The sequence below is a fragment of the Cynocephalus volans genome, chromosome 13 (genome assembly GCF_027409185.1).
Source record: "Cynocephalus volans isolate mCynVol1 chromosome 13, mCynVol1.pri, whole genome shotgun sequence".
Classification (NCBI taxonomy): domain Eukaryota; kingdom Metazoa; phylum Chordata; class Mammalia; order Dermoptera; family Cynocephalidae; genus Cynocephalus; species Cynocephalus volans.
This window is the reverse complement of record NC_084472.1, coordinates 90,296,532-90,307,541: the sequence shown is the minus strand read 5'-3', so window position 1 is coordinate 90,307,541 and position 11,010 is coordinate 90,296,532. Positions and strand designations below refer to the sequence as shown.

The window sequence follows — 11,010 nt, the reverse complement described above, 5'->3', positions numbered from 1 at the left end:
CCAGCCCTTTAATCCCTCTGGAGAAGCGGGAGTCGCGGGGGACGCTTTTGGTTTCTGCTTGCGAGCACGTAACCAGGAAACGCGGGAGCGCTCAGTCGCGCTTCGCCGACGCGGCCTTTGGAATCCGCTGTGCGTGGGACTGCCACCACGTCCCCCTCCTCACGCCGCGTCCTTCTGCCTCACGTTCCAAATCGGCCCAGGCGAGGTTCGGGAGATGTTGGAAGAAGAAGCGAGAGCTGGGGCTCCGGAGAGGCAGCTCAAGTGAATCTCAGGGCAGGGCTTTTACCACAGGAACAAGCCCCGTCCCCCTCCCGAAGTCGAGGGTGTGGTTAGAGCGGGCGGGTCCGGGGATTCCTGTCAGACACCCCGCCGCTGGGCCTGTCCCCTCGCGGGGCGGGCCCCAGACACCCACCGCACTCGCGGCCTGGGGGAGCGTCCGGAGTCCAAGGAGAGTTTGCGGAGACCGGGGCGTCCCGCCTCGTTCGTAAGAGAGAGGCGGAGGACGGAGAAGGCCGGGCCTGCCTGTTCCGGCCTCGGGGCTCTTTCCGCCGCCAAGGCTGACCGCCACGCCGCGCTCGCGGGACGCGGGGCTGGGAAACGGCGCTCTCGGAGCTCTTCATGCTGTCTAGCCTGAGTCATTCCTTTCTGTAAAACATTGGAAACCGACTACCTGCCTTCCAGTGGTAGCCACCGACGACAGTCCCTTGATTCTCTTCCTAAGCATTCTTTTCAGGTTAGTCTAGCTGAAAACTAAAGCTCCAGCCATATCTTGCTTTTCTCCAAAATGGTCATTGGTTCTCTTCTATCTATTGAATGAGTATATAGTATACCTGCAGAAAAAGCATATATATTCGAAATGTAATTTATCTATATAATTAATTTGTCTTTGAAACATTTTCTTATAATAACTCAAACTGTTAATGTCCCACTCAAATTAATCTTTGTTCCTAAATGGAGAAAAACAGTAGATAAAATGTGGATTTTATTAATAATTAAAACAAGATAATAACAATGTAATGATGTTGAGGTAAGTTCTATTCAGAGTACGTATCTAGTATTCTATATTTTTTAGGCACTTTAGGTAATCTGCATTTTTTAATAAAACAACTGAATTTCAAACTTTTGACACAGTTTCCCAAATAATTTAATAAATCATCTTTAATTATCCAATGATCCTACACAGGTGTAATAGATAACAAATTTCTAAGAAGGTAGTCTTTTTGAAAAATTAAGTTACTAAAATACTTTAGAGTTCCTTGTGCAAATAATATTAAGCAAAGAAATTACCTAGATCTTTAGTGACATTTCAGATTTCATGGAATCTGATCTCTTACCCAGTAGAATTGGGAAATACAAGACTACTTCAAAAAGTTCATGGAAAAAGTTGAACTAAAAAACAATATGAGGGACTGACTAGTTATGATAAGGGGGTCAAGGATTCAGATCCCCATACTGGTCAACTGCCAAAACAAAAACAAAGATAATACAAATTTTTCCATGAACTTTTTGAAGACTTCTTTTAGAGCATGCTTTTTAAAATTTATCTTCAAATTATTTAAATTATTTTAAAAATTATTTTGAAGTTATTGTAGAAGTAATTATATCATGGTATGAGGAGCAGCATTGCATGATGACAATCATGTGTTTTAGAGGTGCAGAATTAGATTCAAATCTTAGCTCCATTACTGACTAGCAGTGGAATTATAGATAGGCAACTTTTCTTTTAAAGAAGGGATTTAAGGGCCGGACCGTGGCTCACTTGGGAGAGTGCAGCGCTGGGAGTGCATCGGCGCTGGGATCCTATATAGGGATGGCCGGTGCGCTCACTGGCTGAGCGCGGTGCAGGCAACACCACACCAAGGGTTGCGATCCCCTTACCGGTCACACACACACACACACACACACACAAAAAGGATTTTAAAAGATACTCTGCAAGTCATGAGTATAAATAAGAATACGGTTCTTGAAAGATAGTAGGCAGTAAACAAATTATTGTTTTTGTAATGAGAAATATTTTGAAAAATATTTATGTACTTTTCTCTTTTACATTTGTTTATACAATCCCTGATCTATCCTAGGCATCTATTTCCCTTGTTTTTCTTGAGGGTAGTGGGAGCTTTCAAATTTTTATAGCAAAAATGGAAAGAGAAAAAGAGTTCCTGTTTAACTTCTGATATTGAAATAAAGTATTACAGCAAGACAATAGATTTGACGGCCAGGTGTATGTTGCTTTGCCTCCCACAGATTTGTCACCCCTGACGGAACTGCCAAAGATTACTCAAAGCCCATCTCTTAGCAGTGAGAAGCCCTGAAAGGGGGTTAATCTCTCGGAACCCTCAAGAGAGAGGCATTCCTTCCATTTGGGAAATTAACCCCAAATTGGAGTTCTCTTCCCACATTTATTCTCCACACCAGGAAGTTACAGGAAGAGAACATAGGTGGGATTTTTACTAAGTATAGTTTAACAAGTTTAACAATAGAAGCTGGTAACATTCAGTAAGAAAAGCAAGGTGACATTCCATAATACATTTTTCAAGAAGTTAAGTTGATCCACCAACTAAAGCTTGATCTTGGCAAACATTCTCTTCTTACAGCAATTTCCCAGTATCTTTACATATCAAGCAGTAACCTGTCTGTCCTTTGAGCCAGCAATCTTGCTATGCTACAATTCTTTATCTTAAAACAGAGACTAGCCTGGGGAAAGCTTCCTGTCCCCTGCAAGGTCAACATTTTATATGTACTTTTAAGAAGCTAGGCCAAACTGGAAACTGCAAGGCTTTGGAAAACCAGGCCCTGTGAAAGACATTTGCTTTATGTATACTCCATAGGTGTATTAAGAAATATTTTCTAAATTCTTTATCTCATCAAGAAGTGATTCATATCACAGAGATCCTTCCAGTTAATCTGTGATCTGTTCCAGTTGTGGTAACTAGGCCACAGATTTGCTGTGAGACCACTGTGATGTGGAGGAAGAAAAAACTGGAGGTCCATCCTGATTGAGCCTGTGTTTACTAGAAGTTATAGGTAGGAAGGTAAGTTAGGTAAGGCAGGTTAGATAGATAGGTAGGTAGATCTAGTAAAAGAATATACTGTATAGGAGCCTAAGATCTCCTTGAGTTAGTAGGTAGGCAGAAATAAGACCCCTAGACATGTCCTTATGGTGATATCAAAGGTTTAATTAATATTGCAAATATTGTAATTAATATTGTAATATTGTAAAAATTTATTAATATTGTAAAATGAGATCTTGTTAGCAAAGCAGACATGACTGCCTTGTCTCTCATGAAACCATACTACCCTGCTCTCACCAGATCAGAGGGGCACTGAGCTTCTTTTATCTCAAATTTTATCTCCTACCAATCTGGGACTTTAGAAGCCACTTTACTCGTTTCTGAATCCTAATCCCTGCCTGACATGTCATGTAACTACTCTACCATCTGGGCACAGGGCCCAGGGATATTAGCTTTAAATTAAATCAACTTAAGGGGCTGTCTACATACCAGGAGGGTTTTCCAAGTGTCCAGCTTATAATGGCCTACCACATCACTTTTCCTGCTCACGGCCTATCACACCACACTTTCCAGTTCCACGGGATGGTGGGGGAAAGGGGTGACAGTGGAAGAGTGAGGAAGTCATATTCCAGAGGTTCTTATTCCACTCCTACTTCAGAACCCAAATTGGGAGAGAACCTTGGAGACATCCAGGTAAGTAGGGAAGCCCAGGGCTAGTGGCTTGCTTCTCTAGCCCTAGTATGAAAGAGGCTGCAAGCCTCTGGAAGAACCAGCAGCTTCCATTGGCACCACATTCCCCACAACACAAAGTTATGGTGTGGAACTAGCAAGTCGGAAGCAGACAGAAACATAGGCCCGAGGCAGTGCTCCTGGACCTCCATCCATTGTGTGTGGCACACAAGAGTCCCACTGAGAGGCTAGCAAAGTTTTGGCATCAAGATGAAAAGGTGATGATCTAAGACTGGGGACGATGGGCCTGAGCAGTGGGTGTCAACACATCACTGTCAAAAGGACATCTGAGGCCAGTTTCCCCCTAAGTGGTTGCTGTGGAAGCAACCAGCCCAGGGTGTGGATCTACCAGGCATTCCCATAGCAAACAAGCAAGGACCCCAAGGCCCATGAGGATTGACTCCTGCAGCCAGTAGGAGACCGCAGGCTCTCCTCACAATCCTACACACCAGAGAAGACTAAATGTGAAAGAGATTTTGAAATTCATGGGAAAAAAAGGAAATATTCTTAATTATCAAGTCTGTCACTTCAATTATCCAGTGGGGTGGGGAAGTTATGGGAAGACTGGAGCAGTTGTACACATAGACTGCCTCTTCTCTGTCCATCTGTGGGTAATGAGTAAGTTTGTAACCTCATCACGTTATTACAGAAAATTTGAGAAATAGTGAAGAGAAATTTACAGGTCCACAATCTCTTATCTGCAATTCCAAAATGCATGGAGGTCTGAAACTGCAAATATTTTTGTAATTCTTATGGCAGCAAGATCATTTGACCTGCACTTATGTGAGACTATAATGTTTATTCTGTGTGAACAATATTACATTTTACTGTAGAAATATGAATGATTATGGTGAAAGGGTACTACCCTAGACCATACCAAGGTGTTCTGCAATATGGTGTACATATGTTAGTATTAGTTCGTTTCTTTGCTTGTAACAAAATACGTGGAACTGGGTAATTACAAGGAAAACAAAATTTACTGCTTACAGTTTCAGAGGCTAGGAAGTCCAAAGTCCAAGGAACACATCTGGTAAGTCTTCATTGGAGGTGGCTTTACAGCAATGAAGGGGTCTCACATGGCAGAAAATGGCAGAACAGAGACACTAACCTCTTATGTGCTCTTCTTTTAAGGCCTTCAGAACCACGCCCGTGACCACAGTTATTAATCCATTCACTACTGCACAATCATACAATCTAATCACCGCTTCAAGACCCCACCTTTCAATTACCATGATAGTGCATCCCACCCTCTTAACACAGTCACAGTGGGGGTCAAGCTTTGGGGGGACATTCAACCCAAGGAAATATGTAATATATTAAATTATACATAGATTCTATGACATTTCCAGAATCCAAACCTTTCTGAATTCTAAAATATATCTGTCCCCATGGTTTCAGATAAGAATTATTACCTATACATAATTCCACAACAACACAATTGTTTTGATGTTTTTATACCTTTGGTCTTTTCTTCCACTGCTTCTTTATTTTTATATACCAATAAACATAATGTATGTACGTGTTTCTAGGGTTCCAACTCTGTCCTCGGTTCAGCATCCTTAGTGCTAGTACCTGAGCTTTTCACCACTAGCCAGTTATATCAGAAAGTCCAAAGCAACTATGTTTCTACTGACTCATACCTACATTTATAATAGTCCCAAGCATTGCTGGAGAGTGCAGCCTCCCAAGGTCCGAGGATCATGCTGGGGTACGCTGATGTTCTATATCCAAAGGTGTTAGCTGGAACTAGTGAGGATCCAGCTCATGTAAAAATTAAAGCACCATCTGACAGCTTTTCCAAAGTACAGAAATGGCTAGGATCCAACTGCCAAGTGACAGCCTAGACAGGTTGCCTCCAAGAGCACAGGGCTAGGGTGAGGCCCAGCCTTTTTCTTATCCTCTCATCCCACCACCTTCCGGCCCTGTGACTGATGCCTGGATCATTTATTCATTAATTTTTAAATGTTTATATTTGTCTTCATATATGTCACAGACCGTTCTCTGGGATTATTTCTATATATTTTATATTTTCATGTTATCATTATGAGTAAGTATTCCTTGTCCAATATATTTTCTCCATGGCTATTAAAGATATGCTTTTCATTTTGTTCGTCTTTTATCTTGCCACTTTTCTGAACTAATCAATTCAGGAAGTCTTTTTTTTTTTTTTTTTTTTTTTTAAGATGACCGGTAAGGGGATCTTAACCCTTGGCTTGGTGTTGTCAGCACCACGCTCACCCGGTGAACTAACCGGCCATCCCTATATGGGATCTGAACCCATGGCCTTGGTATTATCAGCACCATGCTCTCCCGAGTGAGCCATGGGCCAGCCTGATTCAGGAAGTCTTTAAGCTGATTCCTTTGGCTTCTCAAAGTTACAATCATCTACAAGAAAAATAATTTTGTTTCTTCTTATATTCATATTCATTTTGGTTTTTGTTTTATCGTTTTGACCAGAACATCTAAAATATTACTGCATAATAATGGTGATTCCAGGAATCTTTGTTTTGTTCCTGATTTCAGTTAGAATAGCATACCACTTTTTCCTCTCTGAACATGGCTTCTCTGTATCTTGCTCTGAATTGAAATCTGTGCCTTCTCTGAGAAGGTATCTTCCCCTGAAGATAAGACTGAAGACAACTCGAGTTTGGCAGTATGAGATGATGTTATCATCTGTTATCTATAAGTTGTCTGAGGACATGGAGTGGAGACAAACAACTTTGTGGGTCTGCTCATGATTGTTTTATAAAAGATTAATTCAGTTTTCCTGTTTGGTTTGGCTCTCATAGTCATTAGGACAGCATGTCAATTCAAATTTCTGTTGTTACAACAATCATAATAATTTATTGAACTTTCAAAAGGAGAGAACGGAACTGAAGCCACCAGAGGTGGGAAAGAGGGAGGGGGAGGAGGAGAGTTAGCTAGAAATTTGTAAAGGACCACAAAAAGCGATTACATTGTATAATGAATGATAAATATAGTAATTATCCTGATTTGAGCATCACATATTGCACACAGGCATTGATATTCAATGCTGTACCCTACAGATATGTACATCAATTATGTTTCAATAAAAAAATAAAAACCAAACAAAAATAAATAAATTTCTGTTGTTACAGTTATCACTTCCCTTTATGATTCTGTTTTCTTTCTCAACTGTTGCCACATGTTGAGAGTGATGAGCAATTATTAAATATATTAAAGAATTTTACTTATGTATCTTACTACCTGACCTATGGAGGCAAATCATCCCAGAGTGTATTTGTAACTACAATAGTATCAGCTCTTCTGTACAAATAAGCTCTTATAAATCCAGAAAATAGATATACAATCACTAAGTAATATTCATATCCATTTACCTTTGGATGTTGAGTGAAATTCCCTCAGGAAAGGACCTGGTAGCCATAACTGTCCAACAAAGGTTTCCACACATTGGGAACAGGACAGATGAGGCATGTGAATCCCATGCAAATTGGCATTAAGATTTTGAATATGTCAGTGTTTCTTAGCCCCTTTTATTTGCTTACAGAATACATATAAATTGTAGAAAAATAAAAACTACTAGGCTCTTTCATTCAGTGCTTACCACAGCTTATCTGTTTGTAAAAGACAGCCTGTCTTTCCTCATACTTCTCCCCCGCCCCCCTTTATTTCAGAGCATGATGTTATAAATTTGTCACACCCAAAAGGAAGGCACAGGAAAAAATGCTTTTGTCTTAAATAAACAAACAGGCTTAGCTGGAAGGGGGAGGGACAAAATAAGGAATAGAAAGCCAGTGGCTGATTCAATATGGTCTACTTTACATTTACATAGGAGCTAACAAGAGGGTGTCATTTTGCATGTCCAATTAGCACGTCTCCAGGCAAGGAGGATGCCTTTACCAGAAGGTTCTGTGTGCTTCCAGTCTTTGGCCTTTACTCTCAATTTCACCAAGGACTGCAGAGCTTACCTGCTTCCCATAGTGGAAATTTTTCATTTGAACCTTCATCCTCCTCCCCATCTTGAGCCCAGCACCTATTTCACCAGACCGGTTCTGACTTTGTTCTTCTTTCTGTAATTGTATCTTTCAGCTCATTTAGGTCCAGGCTGTTCATAATCAAAGGTGAGGGACCCCTTTAGTATGGCTGAGGTTCAGCTGTGTTCTCTGTCACTCTTGTTGCCTGGTTCCTCTCCTAGGCTCCCCACACCACAACTCCTGATGTCTTATCAACTATCTTAGATAGCAGATTTCCTCTCATTGGTCAGTATTATCCATTTAACATTCTCTTTGCTCTTTACCATAGAAAGATGAGAAAAGTCTAGTCCCCTGTGTTCTTCATGAGTTCTGAAGCTGAGTTCCCAAATAAAATTAACCCACTTTTTGCATGACAAGGTATGTGCATAATGCCAGATCCTCTTTATTTCAGCATATAAAGGCCACCTTTATCTAAACAAAATTATGTCTAAAAAATGATTTTTAACATTTTAGTTGCATCATTAAAATACCTGCAAATTTAATCTAAATATTTACCTACTTTACCTGTTAAAGACAATACACAAGAGACGTTTTAGATAGAAATTACTTTTTACTTACCAATAGAATTTTCCTTTCTTAATTTAATACATTTAATTTACTACTTAAAGTAGAAATTCACTTCTAACTCAATTTCTATTTCTATAACAGTTTTTTCCTTTGAATACAATTAGATTGTTTAGAACACCTAGTTTAAAGGCCAAAGTACCCTATAAAAGATTTAGTATACATACTTCAAAATAGAACTACTCAGTTAAAAGTATAACAAATGATGGGAGAAGAATGGTTTTTTCAATAAAAGGTGTTGGGACAACTGGATATCCATATGCAAAAGAATTAATTTGAACCTCTCCCTCATATCATATGCAAAAATTAAATCAAAATAGATCAAAGACCTAAATGTAAGAGCAAAACTATAAAACTCTTAGAAGAAAACATAGGTATAAATCTTTGTGACCTTAGATTAGGCAACGGTTTTCTTATCTTAGACATGACATCTAGCATACAAGCAAGAAAAGAAAAAAATAGAAAAATCGGATTTCATCAAAAATAAAATGTTTGGGGCATCAAAAGAAATTATAAAAAAAAAACAAAAAAAAAAAAAGAAAATCACACAACAGGAGAAAAATTGCAAATCATATATCTGATAAGAGACAAGTATACAGAATAAAGAACTATTATAACTTAACAAAAAGACAACCCAACTAAATAATAGGTAAAGGATTTGAGTATACATTTTCAAATTCAAATCCAAATGGCTAATAATCAACCACATTGTATATCGACAAAATAAAATTAAGAAAAATAAAATAAAATGAAATAAAATAAAACAAATCCAAATGGCTAATAAGAACAGAAAATATGCTCAACATCATATTTCATGAAATGCAAATCAGAATGACATCAAGATACTACTTTACATCCACTAGGATGGTTATAATCAAAAAGATGGGCAATGAAAAGTATTGGTGAGGATTTAGGACCTTCATACATTGCTGGTAGGGATGTAAAATGGTGCAGTCACTTCAAAAAACAGTTTGGCAATTTCTCAAAATTGAACATAGAATTACCATATGACACAGCAATTCCACTCCTAGATATATACCCAAGAGAATTGAAAACATGTCCACACACAAACTGGTACACAAATGTTCATAGCAGCATTAGTCTTCATAGTCCAAAGCTGGAAACACCCAAATGTGCATTGACAAATAAACAGATTTTTTTTAATGTGGTATATCCATATAATGAAATACTATTCAGCCATAAAAAGGAATGAAACATGGACACATGCAATAAAATGCATGAACTTTGTCAACATTATGCTAAGTGAAAGAAGTCAGACACAAAAGGCCACATATTGTATGACTCCAATTTTATATCGAATATTCAGAATAGGCAAATCCATAAAAACAGAAAGTAGATTGGTGATTGCCAGGGGCTGAAGAGAAGAGAGAATGGTGACTGCTAATGCTATAGGGTTTCTTTTGGAGTGCTGAAAATGTTTTGGAATTAGATAAGGGCGATAGTTGTAAAACTCTGTAAATATATTAAAAAGTCTGAATTGTATACTTTAAAAGGGTGAGTTTTATGGTGTGTGAATTATATCTCAGTTTTTTCAAAGTATAACAAATGAACTAACATAATTAGGAAATCAGAAGTATAGAGGTGTAGGATAAGCCATGCAACAATTTCCTCACATTCTTCTGAGGAACAGACTGCAACCCCAAAAAGCAGCTGTAGTTTCCTGTCATTCTTTGGAGATAACCAGGACTCCTCAGCCTGAATTGGAGGCTGTCTCGTATCTGTCACAGTCAAGACCACTAAAAACATTTTACCAGGACTCCTGATAAGTCAGCCTAATGAATGGTGATTTCTATTCAAAACTCAAATGAAACAAGAAATCTTACCATAAATTACCCAAACTACCAGAAATCCAAGCAAGCATTTAACTTTAAAAAGGATTTTATGCACGACCACTCTGAAACTATTTGACAATATCTACTAAAACTGAACATGCACTGACCCATGTTTATACCCAACAAAAATATGTATGACTTCTCAGGAAATAAACACAAGATAATAAGGCACAAGAATGTTCTTAATAGTCCAAAACAGAAACTACCCAAAAGTCCATCAAGTAGAAAAGATAAGTTGTGGTATATTCATACAATGTAAACAAGAAGAAAAAAACTACAACTAACACAACAAAATGAATGAATCTCCAAACAATGTCAGATGATAAAAGCCAGACACAAAGTTATACGCACTGTTTGATTGCATGAGTATAGTGTGAAAAAACATGCAAAAGTAATTAATGCCATTACAAGTGTGTATGGTATTTCCACTTGGACTTATGCAGTGACTAGAAGGGAATACAAGGGGTTTCTGGATTGCTGGCAATAGTCTCTTTCTTTATCTGAGAGCTAGTTACACAGATGTGTTCAGTTTATGAAAATTCATCAGCTGTAAACTTAAATATCTGTATTTTTACTATATTTCAATAAAAACCTTTTTAATAGATTGCTTTAGCAGCAGACTAGGCACAGCTGAAGAGAGAATTAATGGAATGGGACAGGGTACTGAAGAGATTACCTAGAATGTGGCAAAGAGAGAAAAAGATGGAAAATATGAAAACCAATTAAAGAGAAGGGGTGGAATCAGAATGCCAGAAAGAAGAGAAAGAATGACAGAGGCCATATTTAAAGAGCCTGGTGAGTTAAATTATGTTTCCCAAAAAGGATCTGTTCAAGTCC

General features: G+C 38.5%; 1 protein-coding gene across 4 annotated transcripts in view; it reads left to right on the top strand.

Annotated features, from left to right (window-relative positions):
• Positions 1 to 11,010, top strand: part of LRP2BP (LRP2 binding protein) — a 46,138-nt gene that overhangs the window by 829 nt on the left and 34,299 nt on the right. The window contains exon 1 of one of the 4 annotated variants that reach the window (XM_063077441.1): positions 78 to 733. The exons of 2 other annotated variants lie outside the window; for them this stretch is intronic. The gene's annotated coding sequence lies outside the window, so the exon portion shown is untranslated. Of the gene's footprint in view, positions 1 to 77; positions 734 to 8,061; positions 8,114 to 11,010 lie in introns of those variants that run through there. One more of the 4 variants, XM_063077442.1, reaches the window with a different exon arrangement.